This window comes from Bos taurus, chromosome 13 (genome assembly GCF_002263795.3).
Source record: "Bos taurus isolate L1 Dominette 01449 registration number 42190680 breed Hereford chromosome 13, ARS-UCD2.0, whole genome shotgun sequence".
NCBI lineage: Eukaryota > Metazoa > Chordata > Mammalia > Artiodactyla > Bovidae > Bos > Bos taurus.
Window position 1 is genome coordinate 55,761,258 of NC_037340.1, and position 19,321 is coordinate 55,780,578.

The following is a 19,321-nucleotide window of genomic DNA, read 5'->3' on the forward strand; positions in this document are numbered from 1 at the left end:
AACCTAGCTGGAGAGAAGACTCGAGGACATTCTAAAGCACAAGATTCTCCAACCTCTGATAAAATAAAACCCAGTGCAACCACTTCAGTATATTCATTCTCTTTGCTGTTAAGACAAAGCAACCCTAAATCATCACATTAAAAAAAAAAAGAAAACAAACCACAAACTTTTTATCAAGGAAAACGGTAAATTCCCTGAATGATGTGTTTCTCCCTACCACAGGATGTGGGGGACAGCAATGTTTTCAGAGGTGGAATCTCAGCTAAGCAGCGAGAGGACCAGAGGATTGCCTCTGGTCATGCTGGTCCACCGAATAATGGTCCCCAAAGGTGTCCATGTCCAATTTCACGGAATCTGCGGTTGTGTCACCTGACTTGGCGAAGGGGCTTTGTAGATGTGCTCATGTTAAGGACCTGGATACGGGAGTGGATCCTAGGTTATCCGCTAGCCTTGATGTAATCATAGGATCTTTATAAGAGGGAAGCAGGAGGGTCAGAGTCAGAGGGAGAGATGGGGAGATGCTGCGTGCTGGCTTTGAAGATGATGAGTCCATGAGTCCAGGGGTGTGAATGGCCCCTGGAAGCTGGAAAAGGCACAGAAAAGAATTCTCCCCTGGAGCCTGGAACAGGATGCCGTTCCTCCTGCTCACACCTTGTTTCTGGGCTTCTGACCTCCAGAGCTGGGAGCGGATGTGTCTGTGTTGCTCTAACGAGGTTGGTTGTGATTTCTTACAGCAGCGCAGGAAATAGGTGCTGGAGTCCAGTGTGTACTCCACAGCTTTCCCTCCAGTCCTCTCCGCTCTTCCCTCCAAAAGTACAGCGGGACCAGCTAAGGGCTGAGGGCAAGGAGGCAGAGGGCAGGAGGCGCTGACATGCACGGCCAAGAGCATTCTTCTTTATTCCCACTGGCTTCCTTCTCTTAGTCTCACATTTATCCAGTTGAAAAGCTAGGCGTTTGGGGCTGGGCTGCGTGTTTCCCAGAGGTGTGGAAGGTCAGTGAGAGCAGATGCTCGGTCTGTTTGTGCAGCCCACTACCCACCCATCCCCCCCTAACACCTCCACCAAGGCACACATGCAGATATACAGTAGGTATTTGTTGGTGAAGTGAAGGCATCCTGCTAGACCCAGACTCTTGGCTGTATCAGGCCAGCAATTTGCTTGCATCCAGATCAAAAAGAAATAAAAATAATGCATTTAAGCAGTGTCAGTGTGCCTCCACCACGGGCAGCCAGGCTCCCACCTGCCCTTTCTCACCCCGTGTTTTTCTCCCATGCCCCAGGACAGCGGGACTTGCTCATCTGGGGGGAATTGCCTTCCTGTGGGAGTCCTGGCTGAATCTGATATCCTAAACATTTTCATTAAGGGCATTCTTTAAGGTATGCATTATCACCCTGGGCAGCAAGTGCCAGGCTGCTCAGAGTGAATAACTATGGTTAGCACCTGAGCTCCTGCAGCATCGCTGCAGACCTGCATACAATTCAAACCATTTCAGGCACTCAGGGAGAACTCAGCCTTTTGGAATCATCCCAGGCTATCACACAGGCTGAGCTGGTGGGCCCGTGCTGTGTTTCAAGGGACAGTGACCTGCCCAGGGGGTGATGACATTGCATCATATCTGTCCTAAATCAGACCAGACCTGAAACTCACCTGCTTTGAGCTAAGACCTTGCTTTCATTCTATCCCTTATAAAGTATCTTGAATGGTGTGGCATTTGCAGCATCAACTTCTCTACTCTACAGTGAGGAGAGGTCAAGTGTCTTTTTCAGAGTCCAGCTAGTAAGTGGCTGGCTGCAGTTTGCCCCCACAGGCTGTTGCTAGAATCAAGATTCCCAACCCTACCTATGCCTCTGCCTACTACAGGTCACCACAGAATTTGCAGATATAAACTTAACACCCATCAGTCCTAAAGGAAATCAACCCAGAATACTCACTGGAAAGACTGATGCTGAAGCTGAAGCTCCAATTCTTTGGCCACCTGATGTGAAGAGCTTACTCATTGGGAAAGACCCTGAATTTGGGAAAGATTGAAGGCAGGGGAGAAGGGGGCCACAGAGGAGGAGACGGTTGGATAGCATCTCAGACTCAGTGGATGTGAATTTGAGAAAACTCTGGGAGATATTGGAGGACAAGGAAGCTGGCATGTTGCAGTCCATAGGATTGCAAAGAGTCAGACACAACTTAGTGGCTGAACAACAACAAAAACTTAACACAAAGAAGAGATTGCCAAATGAGACAGTCTAACCCTGTTAGGTAGTGAGTTCCAGGTCCATAGAAGCTTTCAACTAGGGGGTAACCCATGGCTCCAGTCAGTGTCTTCTGAGTGCAGAATAACCTTCCCAATTTTGCCTCCATAACAACATGCATTGGAGAAGGAAATGGCATCCCACTCCAGTGTTCTTGCCTGGAGAATCCCAGGGACGGGGGAGCCTGGTGGGCTGCCGTCTGTGGGGTCGCACAGAGTCGGACACGACTGAAGAGACTTAGCAGCAGCAGCAGCAGCAACAACAACACAATTAGCCTTTAATCAGCCCATTCCCCTTGGGAATAACAGGAAGGGGCACAGTGGGACCAGAGCTCTGAGCATCATGAGTCATTTGTCTACTTTTTACAGTATCCGATGCCTAGGATTTTCTTAGCCTTTACAGGTTTCTGCTATCTGGCAAGAAAGGAAAATCCCAGGCTTGGGGCAGGGCTGGGGTGGGGGGGTCTTCTCTGTCCTCCTCACCTGAGACAAAGGAACTCCAGGGCTGTAAGTGCAGAGGCATCATTTTTGAGTTATCAGAAGACAGTTGTGGAACTTCCCTGGTGGTCCAGAGGTTAAGAATTCACCTTCTAATGCACGGAGTGTGGGTTCCATTCCTGGTCAGGGAACTAAGATTCCCCATGTCATGCACTGTGACCAGAATTTTATTTTATTTTTTTTCAGAATTTTAAAACAAACAAAAAAAAAGGCAGTCACTTTCTTGATTTCTTTTTTCCCCTTATTAAAAAGCGATACACATCCATGTCGTCAGGAACATTAACAGAAGACACAGACGGAAGAGAAGCAGGAACTCCTGACCTACCTGCTCCTCTCTCAGGCTCCGTGAATGTGGGTGGGCACAGGGGAGCCTCTGAAAGGGCAGCATAACCAACCTCTGAAAACAGTGGAATATCGGCAGCCTGGATTGAAATACTTCTGGAAAGTCCTTTGTTGGTTTGGGAAGAGTTCCAGGAGCCAGAGCCAACTAGATCAGGTAGAAGAAGATGGCTAAGAGCATGCACGCCTCTTTCCATCAAGCAAATATTTACTGAGCATTGTTCTCTCCAGGGCCTTCAACACAGAGAACAGCGAGGCAATTCATTTGCCTTAGCAGGACTTATGGACAGTGAGCAGAGTGAATGGTGAAATACAGAGCGTGTTGGATGCTGCATGAGAAGCTGTGCTTCCATGGAAGGGAATGCCAAGTGGCTACACTATGCCCTCCACTGGGACATCCTTACAGAGGTCACCTTGTTTCCTTATTCATGGATAAAGGGCTGATGGAGTGACAGCCTCGTGGAGTCCAGTGAAGGGTGGTGGGGATGACACACGCCCAGCACACAGTGGGTGCTCACACTCACAGCTGGCTATTACCCCCTTGCAGGGACAGTCATCTCACTCACTTTCTGTCCCTGCCACAAAGACACATGTGCACGCGCATAGGTGATGCATTTTACCCAGAATGATCATAAATATAACGAAGCATGGCGTCTTCTCAGCAGCAGAGACGGGCGCACCCTCTGAGAACCAAGTCTGCTTATTTTGCACCTGTGGGTGCATCTGGTGGGTCCTTCACTGTCTCCCAAACTGTGGGAGACAGTGAAGGACAGAGGAGTCTGGCGTGCTGCAGTCCATGGAGTCAGAGTTGGACGTGATTTAGCAGCAGAACGACTGGTGGACCTTTCTCAATACATCTGGCCTTTCCATCTTGGCTACAGGAGACGGGCCCCCTTGTGTCATTCCAAAGCTTCAGGAGGGGCTGACCTGTCTCAGGGTCCCTGTGTTGGGGGGGCATCTCCCCAGTGTTCTGAAGATGCTGAGCCATGGGCAAACCGGCTGGTGTGGGCTGAGGACCCAGTGGAGGCAAACGCAATGGTGCCTTTTGACCACTGTGTTTTGAGCATCGTAATTCAGATGAGGTTGCTTTATAATTACCCAGCTAGTGCTTCCTTGTCCCCAGGAAGTGCGCGTCTGACTCCAGAGGTGACTTAGGGATGTAAAATACAGACACGAGTCATTTTGCTCCCTTGAGCACCCACCTCCAGAAGCCCGTGTTTCCAGAGATTCTGCTTCACTGAGCTTTCCTGGCAACCCATCATTTCTCGGATCCCACGGGCTCCCCAGAGGAGCCCTTGCAGGTCGCTGTTTAAATGAGGAGAAAATTGGTTATAAATCAACTTAATTTTCAGAGATATTAATCCAAGGAGAACCCAATTTTGTGTGAGACGGTGGCTCCATTAGCAAGTTACCTGAATGCATAAGAAAAAAAAAAAACATAAATGTATCTCTTAAGTTGGAGTCAGAGAAACATTTTAAATTGTGCCATGTTTACATGTTCCTAAATGTTTCTCCACATTCACTCCCTTCTTGATTTCCCTTATATGTCAGTTTGTCATAATGAGGAAATACCGCAGGTAGGAAGAAAATGGCAGAAGCTGTGTTTATGTGTTGTCGGAAGCTCAGAGCATCTCTAACCCTCTGCTCTTTCCTCCCATCCACTGGGTGGAGATGCCCATTCCCTAGGGTAGGACTGAGGGCTCTGGGCAGAGGATGTGCTGAGTCTCTTTACTCTGTGGGTCATTTTAGTGTGTTCTCTAGACTCTGACTCCACCTGGGGGCGGGTGGAGAGACACTGGCCACCCCGGTTCCTCCTCCAGGGGCAGTAAAGGGACCTGGAGCCCACCCTTGGATGGATGGATGGATGGACGGCCTTGTCCCCAGGGTGGGGGACAAGGAAGATGGCCCCTGAGACTGGAAACCACATAAGTGGGAAAGTGAGAAGCGCGTCTGGGGAATGATTAGTGAACGAAGGTTTTATTTGAGTTTAAAATCTGTTCTTTATGCATATGGATTTCCAAGATATGATTTGGTGCCCTGGGGCCAAAGAAGGTATCTGCTCTGAGCTCTTCATGGCCGCTCTTCAGCTTGTTGCTAATCTCTGGATTGCATAGTCCATGGTACTGCATTTGCAGTGTTTTATGTACTTATATAAATATGACATTTTCTAATTAAAAAAGAAATTCATGTTTGTATGTATATTTGGGAAAATATAGGAAATTATTAAGAAGAAAATTGAAGTCTCCAGTCAGCCTAGCATTCCTGTTTGCTTCCTTTCAATATCTCCTGCCAATGTTTGGGTTATAGGTGTGTGTGTGTGTATGTGTGTGTGTGCAACGCAAAACTTAACTGATCTTTTATTCACAAATCTGTCTCTTGCTTTTTCCCTTCTGTTCATATAAAAGCATGAGCATTTTCCATAATCTCAAAATATTTTCTGAGGATGAATTGGTGAATTGTGTCATATTTCATCACGTGGCTGTTGCATCATTTTTTTTTTTTAAACAACTGGTCTCTTCTTGTAGGGCATTTCAGCTGTATGGAATTTTTCATTAACTTTGTTGCAATGCCCATCCTTGTACCTAAGGCTCTGGCTATGTCCTTTGAGTAAATCAATGCTGTTTCTAATGGAGTGATACTGACTGTCACTCCGGTCTCAGAGACTGGACACTGGGAAACGTGATTATGCCTGGCTTAGACAGATCCTGACCCTCCCTTTAAGTGGGGGCTCCCTGCCAGCTGGGGGTTGAGCCCATGCTGAGCCCACAAATGAGGCTGGTTAGAAAGAAGGGGTTTGTAAATGGCTTACGCTGCCTTTGGTTCCAGACAATCACAACAGGATGGATGTGGTGCTGACTTCCAGATGAATAGGAGCTTTTTCAGAGATGTGAAAAGAGAGAGAGAGAACAGGTTAGGAGTGGCACGTCAATTTCTAACTGAAAGGAAAAAAATTGATCCAAAGTAAAACCCTCATCATTCCAAATATCAGTGTTTTCTTCTCCAGTTTCGTGCTGTGTCCAGCTGATTAGACTCGGAGGGGTTTCAGGACAATCACAGCAGAATCACTCAGGTCCACTGGGAAGATGGAGCCTCTCAGGGTGGTCCCCGTGTAAGCCCAGCTCCAGGCCAGTAGCTCCACCTGCCAGAGGAACCACTTAGGGTCAGATGAGGGAAATACTTGGCAGAACGTGACCCCAAAGCTCTTGGGCGAGGATCTTGGTAGAACTCGTGTCTCTTCTGGAAGGTTGTTTAAATGATGCTTCTTCAGGACCAGATGGGCCGATGAGAAGTGGCTGGTGTCATGAAGACCCATCCCTCTGTTTGGGGTCCATTGCAAGTGGCTCAGAATAAAGGTGAGCTTAGGATCAGGACTGAAGGAGATGTTAGGGACTCTAAGAATCCGAAGATGCCAGAGTCCCACGGGAGACCGTAACCAGGAGAAGGTCCTGAGGGAACCTGGGGTCTCTGCCTCTCCTTCCTGTTCCCCACTGCTTTCTTCTGCTTCTCCGAGTGTGTGGGGCTGAACGTGGCATCCTTAGCATTCTCTTCTCTACCTGCATTGCACTGAGCCGCTGGTAGGCCTGGACAGAGCTCTTTCTGCCTCAGTGATGTGTCCCACAGAGGGACCACTGACGGGCTCTGTCTGGGCCAGGTGACCATCTGTGCTTCTATCACTATGGCCAGAACTGTAGGGCTGACTCCTCCAGCTCCTCTAATCTCTTTGGACCTTTATGCCTCCAAGGTCTGGATGGCATGATGCCAGGAGTATCCAAGGAACCTGAGATGTACTGACCTCAACTGACCACTAGTGTCCATGTCCACTCTTCTAAAATGTCTACAGCAAGAGTGGAAGGTGCAGACGCAGGCAGTCCTAGGGTTTCCAAACCATCAGACCACCAGGACTGATCTGGGGGTCGGCGGCCAGTTCCTTACGGCTCCAACTGAGATGGCGCTGCTCCTCTTCTGACTGAGCCTAAAATATTGTCCCCCAGCCCCTCTCCCCCTCCCTGACTTTGTCCCTTCACTTGCACCAGCCCGTTAGAACATGTCAGCACATAGGGATGTTGGTTACACAAAAGGTATCATTAAGTGCGATTGAAAATCAAACTGCTGTTTCATTAATGGACCCATTATCAGGAAATACAGTGGTATTTGAATACCTGCCTGTGGTTACTATAGATACACCTCTCCTTGGGTTGCACTTCAAACAAATCATTGGCGTAGCATTTCCCAAGCTTTGTGCACCCGTGAGTGTTCTTTGATAGACATAATTATCCCAGGCATGCTAGATGATCTTTATTTGAATGCTTCGAATTGATGAAAAATGCTGCAAATGCAGATTGTAGAAGGAAAAAAGAACAGTGTAATTCATATCCTATCAGGTATTATTATTCCTTAAAAAAATGAAAATCAACGGGTCCATTACCTGCTCCTAGTTCTTATTTGGAATGAGCTGCAGGGTGATGACCATGCTCCACTCCCCCTAGAAATTCTGGGAGTCATGACACCCGGAGATGGATGCCCAGTGACCTGGCTGCAGCCATAATGATGCTGGCACCCAACATGGCTGAGCTGCTAACCTCTCTTCCCTGCATATTCTTGACTCCTGGGAACATGTGAGATGGGAAACAAGATGCCCAAAGACAGAGAAGCTGCAGCTGAGCAGAGCTGGATGCATGTAAAGTATGGACGGGAAAAAGACTTCTTAATGTTCTCTCTTTCCAAGTCTGCAGAGAATAAGAGAATTAGAGTGCAGCCCAGAAAGGGCAGCTGATGAGGTCCCCGAAGCAATGGGGCAGAGGGAGTCGTCAGTGCTCTCTGGGCCTGGAGTCTGCCCCGACTGAACTGTGTGGCTCAGAACCCCATACGGAGGTAGCTTTCTCTCTGTTGGGTTTTTACAGTCATGACACCTGGTTCATGAAGGAGCTGGTTCCTCGGCTCAGGTGTGTCTTCAGAGGCGACAGGTAGTTCTAATAGAAGGTGAGAGGAACCCACCAAGTCCACCAGAGCAACTTTTGACGCGGGCTAACAGAACAGTGAGGCCAAAGGCGTGCTGTCTGGCTCCCGCACACCCACCGGGGAGCACAGAGGATGCCATGCACCTTGTCATGTTGATAGCAGGGGTATTCACACCACAGCGATCGGCAGCAGGAAAAGAACACCGCAGTGTGACTGCTGTGACAAGTGGGCTGCTGGCATTTCACAGGCATTGCCTGAGAGATGGTGAAACCTGTGGGAATGGGGATGTCTTTTTTTCCCCATAAGCCAGTTAAAGGACCATTTCATGCAGCTTGCAAACAACTAGTATACAGAGTGTCTGGTCAAAGCATTTCAAGGGAACGCATCAGGATAGTTCTTTAACAGAGCATAGAGAGGGGTAGTGAAGAGTCTTGTTAGGCTGTGTCACAGGATGAAGGGTAATTTGAACTTCTGCAGCAGAGCATGGAGAAAGGAGGTGATGTGATGTTCAGAGCAGAGTTGCTGGCTGGATTTCCAGTGACTCCAACCATCTCTTTAAACATAAAACTGGTGTCTGGGAGGTGCGTTTGGCTGAGACTGAGCAGGTGGCTTTGGGAGTCGAGAACACGCAGGGAAGATGGGTTAGCAGCTGAGCCTCAGCATCCAATGGCTGTTTTTAGGGACGCCTCCCTGCTTCTTCTCCTGACATCTGCGGTGTCCTCCTCTCAGGGAACAGGGTAGGGCCTGAGAAGACAGGTGCATTTGGTTTTCATCATGTTACAGTCCAACGTATTACCTGCATGGGCTGGTCTTATCCCTCATTTCCCAAACCGCGCTGGGCTCTTGTCTTTGAAATGGCTAAGCCCATGTGTCCCCAACCCTGTCAACAGCACTGCAGCTGGAGTTGATCAGTTCCCTCCTGCCTACTACCTCTCTGTAGCCCCAAACTCCTACCTGTTCACCCCCAAGCTGCTGTCAAGCTCCTCCTCAGGCCTCCTTGATGCCACACTGCCCTTCACACCATGGGCAGATGGTTCCTTCAAAGCATGAACTTGGGTACTGTCACTCCCTTTTCTGAACTCCTCCCTTTCCTTTCCTCCTCCCCTGGTGGTCACAGGCATCTCTCATTGCCTGGCCTAGGTAGCCCCCTCTCCCTGGCATCACCTTCTTTCTCTCCTCTCTCAACCTTGGCCCCGGGCGCGGGTCCTGACATCACCGTCTTCATATGCCTCCTGGTCTGTTCAGTGCTGCATCCCGCCATCACTCCCCAGGGGAGCTCCCGCCCATCTTTTAGGCTCACTTCCGACATCTCTTCTCTTTACCAGGAAGCATTCCCCTAGCCCAGTGGCCAGTGAAGGAGCTGTTGATCTGTCTCCATGGCTCGCCAACCCCTCATCCACCTTGGTGACCGACATGGACCGTGTTGGCGCCACACCCCCACCTCCTCCTTGTCTGTTTCCTGACCCATCTCTGCCAGCCTGTGCTTCTCTGTCTGGGGCCCTCCTGGTCCTGCACAGTCCCCACTTCTGTGCTTGGCAGGCCAAGTGTCAGATAACTAGGGCCGCCCAGGAGCGGCTCTCCAGCAATCTATCTTGGGAGACTCAGGAAATCCTCCAGCTCCCTCTGCCCTCAGGACAGATGACTCCTAGGTGCAGGTCTCCAGTGAGACTATCCCAGGTCCCCACAGTGGCAGCTGCCTTAATGGCACACCTGATTGACTCCCTTCTTCCTGGGTCTCCCTCCGAAATAAACATCTGACCCTCGAATCCTTGCTCAGGCTCTGCCTCTGGAGGAGCCTAAATGAAAGCAGTGTCCCTCATCAATCTGCTGTGGTCACTGCTCTGAGCTCACCAGGGGCGAGCTCCTGCCAGGCTGGCTGCTGTGTCGCTGGTCCAGAGCATCCTTCCTGGGCATGTGGCTCAGCTTCAGTCAGTGCCAGTGAAGGAAGCACAGTGCCTGTTTTGCTCTTCAGCCAACCAGAGAATCGCAGGATGCTGGCTGGCCTGTGGAGCCCCCTGGTTTGGGGCCTACTTGTGCCCAACTGTTTGCCTATAGAAGGAAGAACAGACCGTTGTTGCTGAAGGCCCTCTTATTTAATACTTTCTCTTCCTTTATGACTGAGGGTGATGTTCTAAGCTTTTCATGGAACTTACAAACTGGTGGGGGCAGGTGGGGAGGAGAGGTGTACACTTGTCTTTAAAATACATGGGTGATCTTGACCCTTCTCTTGTTAGAGAAATTCACAAGCTCCTTGGCATTTGGGATCCCTGCTAGAAACATAGCCCTGTAGCCATTATTCCTCTGACTTTAATTAAATTGAGAATGATATCTCACCTGCAAGATAAGTGAAAAAAAATAAAAAATAAAATAAAAAGAGGGAGCGAGCAAAACTAGGAGATATCCTTGTTTCTCCCTGCTTTAGCTCTGCATTGTGAGAATTTTTTTAAAAGGGAAAAATTCAGATTATTTGTTGACTGAAATCTAATACAACTTTCTTCCTTTATTAATAATTATCCTTATTACTATAGAAACAGTACCCAAACAAACAGAAATTACCTGCAATTTTCTCTTGTCAAAGTTCACTCAGAAGAGTGGGCAGCTGAAGTGAATACCCAGGAATACTTGAAAAATTATATAATTATCTACAAAGTGTACTAATGGTGCTAAAGCAAATGGCTTTTCATTTCTCTTGCCATCTTTGACCTCTTAGCACAAATAATCCCAGAGAGAGAGAGAGAGACTGCAACCACTTGCTCGCTAATGGGTAGGGGTAACTGCTGTGAGATTTGAAGCTATTTCTGGCAATTTCTGATAATTAATTATCTGAAATAGAAAAGAGCAATGCTATATAGTGGACAGAGAGGAAGATAAGAGTGCAGCAGAGATGACATTTGGAGCCTGTTCAGCTTAGGGCAGACGGTTCTGGGACAGATGGGAGGGCCCCCAGATGTGGTGTGTTTGCTCCCCCTGTTCTTAGGAAGTTGGCTGGAGGAATGGGGTTTCTGATGACTGGTCCAGATGATTTCTCCCTGGAAGAAAAGTTAAAGAGTACATTTTAGGTGGTTGATAATATGCTGAGAAGGTTAATAATCGCCGTTGATATAGGGGCATTTCAGCAGGTCCAGGGGTCACGAGAGTCACCACAGAAGGTGAAGATCGCCATCTCGGGTGCAGAGAAATGGAATGACTTGCCAAAAGTAGTTCGGTCTTGATCAAAAATGGATATTCTGGGCTTTTCTGGTGGCTCAGTGGTAAAGAACCTGCCTGCCAATGCAGGAGACACCGGTCCCATCCCTGGTCCGGGGTAATCCTACGTGCCTTAGAGCAACTAAGCCTGGGAGCCACAACTACTAAGTCTGTGCCCTAGAGCCTGGGAGTTGCAACTACTGAGCCAAAGTACTATAGTTACTGAAGATCGTGCACCCTAGAGCCAGAGCTTCCTTACAAGAGAAGCCGCTGCAACGAGAAGTCTGTGCACTGCAGCTAGAGAAAAACCCATGAAGCCATGAAGACCCAGCACAGCCATAAATAAAAAAATAAAATAAATAAAATTAAAAAAAAGTAAGATATGGGCTTCAACATACTTCTATTAGACTCTATTAAATGAGTTCAGTTGTGAAGTGAGTGAAAGTCGTTGAGTCATGTCCGACTCTTTGTAACCCCATAGATAGTCCATGGAGTTCTCCAGGCCAGAATACTGGAGTGGGTAGCTGTTTCCTTCTCCAGGGGATCTTTCCAACACCGGGATTGAACCCAGGTCTCCCTCATTGCAGGCGAATTCTTTACCACCAGGGAAGCCTGAGTTCATTTAGTTGAATAATAAAAAAATGGGGACATGGTGGGGAACTTTCTAATATCAAACTGAGCCTGCCCAAGTCTTTCTGTGAGTTTGATGATGTCATCAAAACCTCCCTTTGGAGACGTTGAAATTAACCAAGGTTGCGACCACTTCTGTGTATAAGAACCAAGGATCATGAAAGAGGGGAAGCATTTATTCAGAATTCTTTACCTAGGACTCCTTTAGGCTTCCTCGAGAAAAAAATATCAGCTCACACTTGGTTGTTGCCCTTAGGAGTCTCAGATTAGCCCACTATGTTCATGCATGAGCCAGTTAATTAGCAGTTCAGTGGTGGCTTGTTTGTAAGGAGATGGAGAAGGAGAAGTGGCTGTGGGCATGGTTTCTCTCCATGGGGGCATAAGACCTCTCCTCCTCTTGGGGCTGCGACCTGAGTGTGAGATGTTCCTTGTTGTTCACCACAAACGCTGAAGCCAAGAGGAAGTCAAACACCCGCAAAAAAGAATCTTCTCTCTTTAGTGACTGAAGAGGCTCAGAAGTGGGGGGTGTGGAGTCAGTGTTGACACAGAGCTGGCTTCGAGTGGAGTGGGGAGGCTGTTTAAATAATAATAAAACACTAACTGAATGGGAAGATCCATTTGTGTATTGGTTTCTGAAATGAAAGACGCTGACTGCTTTGCCTGTAATTGCTGTCAGGCTTTAAGCAAGCCTCTTTTCAGAACTCTCCTTTTCATGTGCCCGTGAAAATTGTTACCAAGCAACAAAGCAGGTCTGCAGTGGTGCGAATTCAGGAGTGATGGACGCGGAGACCTTCCAGCCAGTGGTCGCTGAGTGGCACCTAGGCTCTGACTGGGGCGGGGCCTGCCTGATGTTCAAGATGGGACTGGGTTACGGGGGCGGACAGGGGATGAGGTTAAAAGTATTATAAATAATGAACAGATGTGTTTTCACACACCACAGAGCCGCTCTGTATGGTCTGTTTTTTTGCTGCAAAATGGTAACATCAAAGGGTGGGTGTGCATGTCTTTGTGGGGACGGTTGTGTCCAGTTCAGCCTTGGCCACTCGAAGCTGAAGGGAAGTCCTGCCTCAGGACTCCATGGAGACCTGAGAAGAGGGTGGACCTGAAGCCCCAGGCCAACCACAGCAGTGAACTGACCACCAGGGGCCTGGACCCACTCAGTCTCCCTCAGTGGTACCTGGAAAGTCGATTGGTCAGGTCCCATCAGCACTACCTTGTCCCCTCTGAGTCGCTGCTCTGACCTGGCCATCTCTGTGCCTGGAAATCCTTGGAGGCTGATCCGGCTCCTGTGCAACACTGGCTGTACTTGTCTGAGGGCGTCTGAGGGAAGTTCTCCATTGTTTCTCAGTTGTAATTCCCTCCAGCTGGAGATTCTATACCCTCATCTGGGGACTTCCTAGTCTGATTCTTGGTCACCAGCTGCCTTCCCCGGGAATGATTTTTTCCTCCAATGTGAATGACGCATCCACCGCCTTTGTGGTTTCCATCACATCCACCTACCACAGCTTGTTCCACTTCAAGACACAGCAGTTCACTTTCTAGAAATGCAGACAGATATAAAATAAGTGAGGCAAACCATACAAGAATAGAGAGTGAACTTTAAGTGTACAACACACGGTCACTCCTGGATGATGAACATGGAGCAAAAGAAGCCAGATGTGAAAGCACACAGCCTGTGTGGTTCTGCGGATGCGAAGTTCAAGAACAGGTTAGGGCTGGAGGGCTGACCACCCAGAGCACAGAGGAGCATGAGGAGTGCTGGAAATGCTCTGTCTGCACCTGGGGGCTGGGGGCGGGGGGTGGGTACACCAGCGAGGTTTTGGGACTCTTAAGCACTCTGGACTCCCTCTTAGTAAGTTGTCCCTCAGTTTAAAAGAAAAAGGAGACCCAAAGTCCCTTGCCTAAAACAGAGTAATTTGGTTTGGGCCCTTGGCAAAATCAGAGATTCTCCCCTCTGGGTTGGGTCTAGTTGGCTACCTTGGGGGAGACAAGGGGGCAGGACTTTCTAGAGATCTCTCCAACCTCAAGGGTGTGGTTCCAGAACCTGCCACAGACCCAAGACCCAAGATGCTCATGTCCCATCATGGGGCCTCTATATTGGATTCTCTGTGGAATCAACCAGCCGTAGATCCTGTAGGAATAAATGTGTTCATTGAAAAAAAAAAAAAAAAAACTCAATATAAGTGGACGTGCACAGTTCAAACCCACATTATTAAAGATCCAACTGTAGATAGATAAGCCATAGTTAGATAAATGTCAGATAGATAGATGATCAATAGATGATAGATGGACAGATTATTGTTATCCAGTTGCTCAGTTGTGTCAGACTCTGCCTCCCCATGGATTGCAGCATGCCAGGCTTCCCTGTCCTTCACTATCTCCCAGAGTTTGCTCAAATTCATGTCCATTCAGTCAGTGATGCCATCCAACCACCTCATCCTCTGTAGATAGATATAATGGAAGAATGGACCAGAGAGGCAAAAATGATCAATTAGGGCCCATGAAATCTTACTGCATTCCTGCCTGCTCTGGGCCTGGCCAAGGTGATGGTGGCCTGGACCCGGGCAGTGATAGTGAAAATGAGAAGTGTTCAGAGTCTCTACGTGTCTCTCAGATAATTCTGGCCAGATTAGCTGATTCACAGGAGTTGGGTGGGAAGGGGACAGAGTCAGTGCTGGCCTGGGGGGCTTGTTCTGCAGTAGACATCCATTTCCTCTTACCCAGTGTCAAGAGCATGTTGGCCTCCGAGTTTCCAAACCCTGGTAAGTGCAGCTCCTCCTCAGATGACGACAATCTCCAGGACAGCCGGAACTGAGAAGAAGAGTGGGTGGGCATGTCCATGGGGAAGCTGGCTTCGGTCTCTAAGAGGAGCTGTCATGGACCCCTGGAGGAGCCCTGGAGGCTCCTGAGTGCAGACATGGTCCCTTTGACATCAGCCTTCTGCAGCATCTGTGGGGAGGGAGTGGGAAGGGGAGGGGAGGGGCTCCCTTTCTGAAGCAGGCTGGCTTCCCTTGTGTCAGCTCCTTGGAGCCCTGACACCAGGACTCTCCTTGCAGAGCGCTTGATGGAGATCAAAGCTTGTGTGTGCATCCTGTTATCCTGGAGCCTGTCTCCCCCCTGCCACTTTCAACGAGATTTCCGAGTCGTTCTGGGCACCTTCAGAGGAAGCAGAGCTCTCGCTCTGGCTGGCTCATATGGAGCAGCTCAAAGAGAAGTGTCTTTGAAAGCTTCCTCGCCTGTGTACTGCTTCCGTGAGCGCGGCCTGCTTTCCTGGGCTCCTGGCTCTGGCCTGCAACTCTCTGATCATCTCATTTCCAAGTCCTTTGTGCAGAGTCCTAGCAGCCGGCTCAAATGGGAGCAATTAGCTTCAGTGGGTAATTAGGCTTCTTTGCTGGCACTGGGCTTGAGCTGCAGGACATAATCGACGATTTTTACTTCAAGTCCACTTTGTATCACCTCTCCCAAACCTGAATCAAATGGTATGGTGTTTAGAAAAACCAATTACATTCCAGGAGCTTCCAAAACACTCACAATATGTTCTAATGAGGCTTCTTGCCGTTAGCTTTAACAATGAATCTCTTCCCTATCTTTGTTATTCAACATTTGCCTGCTTATAAGGACTTAAAAGCTGATGCTTCAACACTTTGGCCACCTGATGCAAAGAGCCAACTCATTGGGAAAGACCCTGATGCTGGGAAACATTGAGGGCAGGAGGAGAGGGGGGCAACAGAGGACGAGATTGTTGGATGGCATCACTGATTCAGTGAACATGAGTTAGAGCAAACTCTGGGAGATAATGAAGGACAGGAAAACCTGGTGTGCTGCAATACATGGAGTCACAAAGAGTCAGACATGACTGAGGAACTGAACAACAACAAAATACAAAAATATCTCCTGACCACCCTGTATCCTATCACGGGTCAGCTGCAGGATGGGGAACTGAGGGTGCTGCTTTGGCAGCTTGGGTCATACATTTCACAAAGGGGAAGGCAATGAAGATGAGGAGGGTTGTCTTAGAAAGATTTCACCACCCAATGGTCACAAACTGCATGGAAAGATGACCTTAGGGGTCAAAGAAGAGGGACTCATGAAAATTCCCATGACATCACTTGCTAAGACCCCACTTCCTACCGAGGTCACCACCTTCAGAGACATGGCTCCTATTAATGCAGAGAAGGATCTTTGCAGAGTCCCTGAACTGTCAGGCATCCCCACCTCTCTCTCCCAGACATTTCTGTTCATTGCTCTTAACTCAGTTCTCTACAACACACAGTCTGGGAAGAAGCTCTATAGAGTGGGAGCATTTCAAGCACTTGAAGGGACATCTGTGACCTTGAGATGCCTTCTTGTTGCTGGTCACACACTCCTAGGTCCTCCAAAGATTCTGTTCACACCTGTGTCCCCTGCTTTGCCGGGAATCCACCAGCAAATACAGTGGCTTTGTGCCAAGGGAAAAGCATCCATCCAGGTGGGTGAGCTAAGCAAAGGCACTTCTTCTGGGAGGTGCCTGTGGGTGTCTGGCTGAGCTAAAGGCATTTCTGTGCTGAGCAAGAAGGAGACCAAGGACATGGGGAAATTCAACCCCCATTCATCCTGATGGTCAGGGTCTTGGGATGATGCTGTGATCTCACCAAGAGCAGGCACTCATGTTCTGGAAATTAACAAGTGGAAGAGCTGATTCTCACACAACAGGGATGGACACTCATTGGACAAGCAAGCATCACAGGGACACACATGAGGAAATGGCATCTAATGGCCATTTCACCTTGGGGTTCATGTTTGTAGAACCTGAAGGATGAGGAAGTCAGAAGAACAATAAGTCATGGGAAGTGCCATCCTGGGGAGGAAGGGGCCACAACTGCCTTGGGACCTGGTGGGGTCCTGGCTCCACCCCTGCTCACTTTGGCCACATGTTTACTCCCCCCAGTCTTGGTTTCCTTGTTTATAAAACAGGTGGGGGATGCACACCCTCTTCAGAGAGCTGTTCTGAGAGACAAAGGCCATGATTTCTGTAGTGCTGCTTGTAAACTTCTATGTCCCATATGTACTTGAGGTAGGATTATGTTGTCTAATTCATGTTTGGCCAACATTCAAGGCATCTAGAATTTGCACAGAGAAAAAGCACTCAGGAGCATGGTGAGAGTATTGAAGGGCTCTCCTTACTTTCTAGGAAACAATATGTGAGCAAGGTGGATCTTCTAGGGCTCAGGGCAGGAAATAAAGACCACTTGAGGGGGTAGAAGGACACAGTGAATTAATGTGAGGAGTCAGGTGTTGGTGAACTGGCTGGACAGGTAGGGAAGTGAATGCTAGTGATGCACAGACCAGCCAGCCAACCTAGACCACATGTCCTGCAGAAACAACCTGCCAGGGGGCTACCACCTCACCTACCTTTGGGAAGGTGGGAAATCGGGAGACCCACTGATCTACTGATGACATTTGGGAGTGTAATCTGCCCATCTGGGTGCCAGGCCGTGAATATAACCACGAAGATTCTCAGGCTTCATCCTGGCCACCACTTTCTGGAATGCAGGCTGGTGACCTCACACAGACTGGTTGAAACCAGACAGAAGGAGCAAGAAGATGCTTCCCTTCCGTATTCTATATCCCAAGGAGAGTGTCTGATAGGCAGAACTAAACACTTGTCACCTGTTGCTGTTTAACAGGTTATCATAAATTTAGCACATGTTAATTATCTTGTAGGCTCTGTGGGTCAGGGGGCTTGGCTTTGTTCTCTGCCTTGGAGTTTCTTAGAGGCTGCAAAGAACATGCTGGCCAGGACTGGGGTCTCATCTGAAAGCTCTTCTGAGGAAGGACCTGCTCTCAAGCTCACTTAACTGCTGGCCAAGTCCATTCCTCCAGGGCTGTTGGACTGAGGTCTTGGCTTCTTACAGGCTGTTGGCTGGAGGCCATGCTCAAGGGATTGTTGGGGCCACCTGAGTGTCAGCTTACTGCAGAAGTGAGTCCGGAAAATATAGCTTTTGGCTGATCTACATCGGCAGGATAGGAAGCACTCAAGAAGGAAGTGTGAATGGATACGAAGTTCCAACTGACCGATCAGTGGGCAGGAGGAAATTAAACAACACCCAGCACAACAACAAAGACCTTCAGTGGATCTAGTCTGGCAAACAGCCTTCCCTACCTGCCTGTCTGGTGACTAGCAGGTCTTTGCAGGTCAAGCGGTGGCTCAGAGGCCACTTTCTATAAATGCGGCTGCAGATGAGCCAGGTCAATGAGGCAAGGCCACATCCTATAGCTGGAAGGAGCCTTCTGCTCACAGAAGAAGACAGCATATTAGAATCAGTAATACAGCAGCAACCCACAGCCCCTCTGTCCAGTCCTGGAGTCTCCACCTGGACATCACTCATTTCTCTGGCCCCAGGATCCTGATCTGATAAACGGGATCATGATGGTCTGTATCTCCCAGTGTGGTGAAGAGCTGATAACCATAGAATTATTAATGTTTTAAAATAATTGAGCACTTAGCACATTTTCCAGAGCATGGTAAATACTCAAAAAACATCAGCTATTTTTATTTTTCAGCCAGATGCCCTCTTTCCCCAGATGAGGAGACTGGGCCAGAGGGCTAACTTGACTTCAAAGGTTTTCAGTAGCCGAATGGTCACGTGGCTGGTTAGTTAGTGGTGATGGTGAGTCCAGAAGCCAAACCTGCAACCATCTTTCCATCATCCTCAGGAGAGATGTTTCTAAATAAAATAGACAATCCTTTCCCCTGTTTAGGTTGGAACATACGAGACTGGGTTTTAGTGCTTTAAAAGCGCTGCATGTTGATGAATTATGGGAGACACACTCCCCTCTACAGCCTGATTACTTGGGCACACGTATGGCTGGTGTTCACAGAAGTCCCTGGCTCCTTGATCAAGGAAATACCCATGTCTTGACCTCTGCCCCCAATAGCCCTGGATCTGAAACTAAGATCCTTGAAACTCAGGCAGAGGGTCAGCTGGTTTCCTGTGATGAGTCTTCACTAGAGGAATCCAACAATATTTTTTTCCTGATTTACGTGAAGTTCATGCTTCCAAACGGGGTTTGGTTTGGTCTCTGTATCCTGCTTGCTGGTGTTTCTCTGACAGATAAAAGCTGGCGTGACTCAGATCTTTCATTAACTAGGCTGAAAGGGACAATATCTGTCACCAACATGCAGTCACGCAGGTAAGTCCCGTTGGCCATGGTTACGCTCTGAGACTAGCAGAAGGATGAATAGATGGCAGGCAAGGGTGGCAGCTCTTGAGCTTGGAGGTGACAATCCAGCATCTTGAGATGGCCTTCGAGGCCAGTGAGAAGCCAAGTCAGTGTACGACCCTAGGGGGACATTACCCAGCTGAGAGGTGAGCAGGAAGCCTGTCCCTCAATTCACATCTGATGGTTCCAGCTTCCTAGTGACCCTGAAGGTCACTCTGGGCAGGATGGAGGATGGGGAGGAACTCTTACATCCACTCACAGAACA

At 48.7% G+C, this 19,321-nt stretch overlaps 1 long non-coding RNA gene across 2 annotated transcripts; it reads right to left on the reverse strand.

Annotated features, from left to right (window-relative positions):
- Positions 1 to 5,054: 5,054 nt before the first annotated feature.
- Positions 5,055 to 17,372, reverse strand: LOC112449377 (uncharacterized). Of its 2 annotated transcripts, none has more exons than XR_009496945.1 (6): positions 17,245 to 17,372; positions 14,574 to 15,320; positions 13,067 to 13,391; positions 10,594 to 11,066; positions 9,889 to 10,086; positions 5,055 to 8,781 (listed from the first exon to the last, which is right to left on the reverse strand). It is a non-coding gene; the product is annotated as an uncharacterized lncRNA (long non-coding RNA). The 2 variants fall into 2 exon arrangements; XR_003037953.2 differs by having other exon boundaries at positions 12,047 to 13,391.
- Positions 17,373 to 19,321: the final 1,949 nt, after the last annotated feature.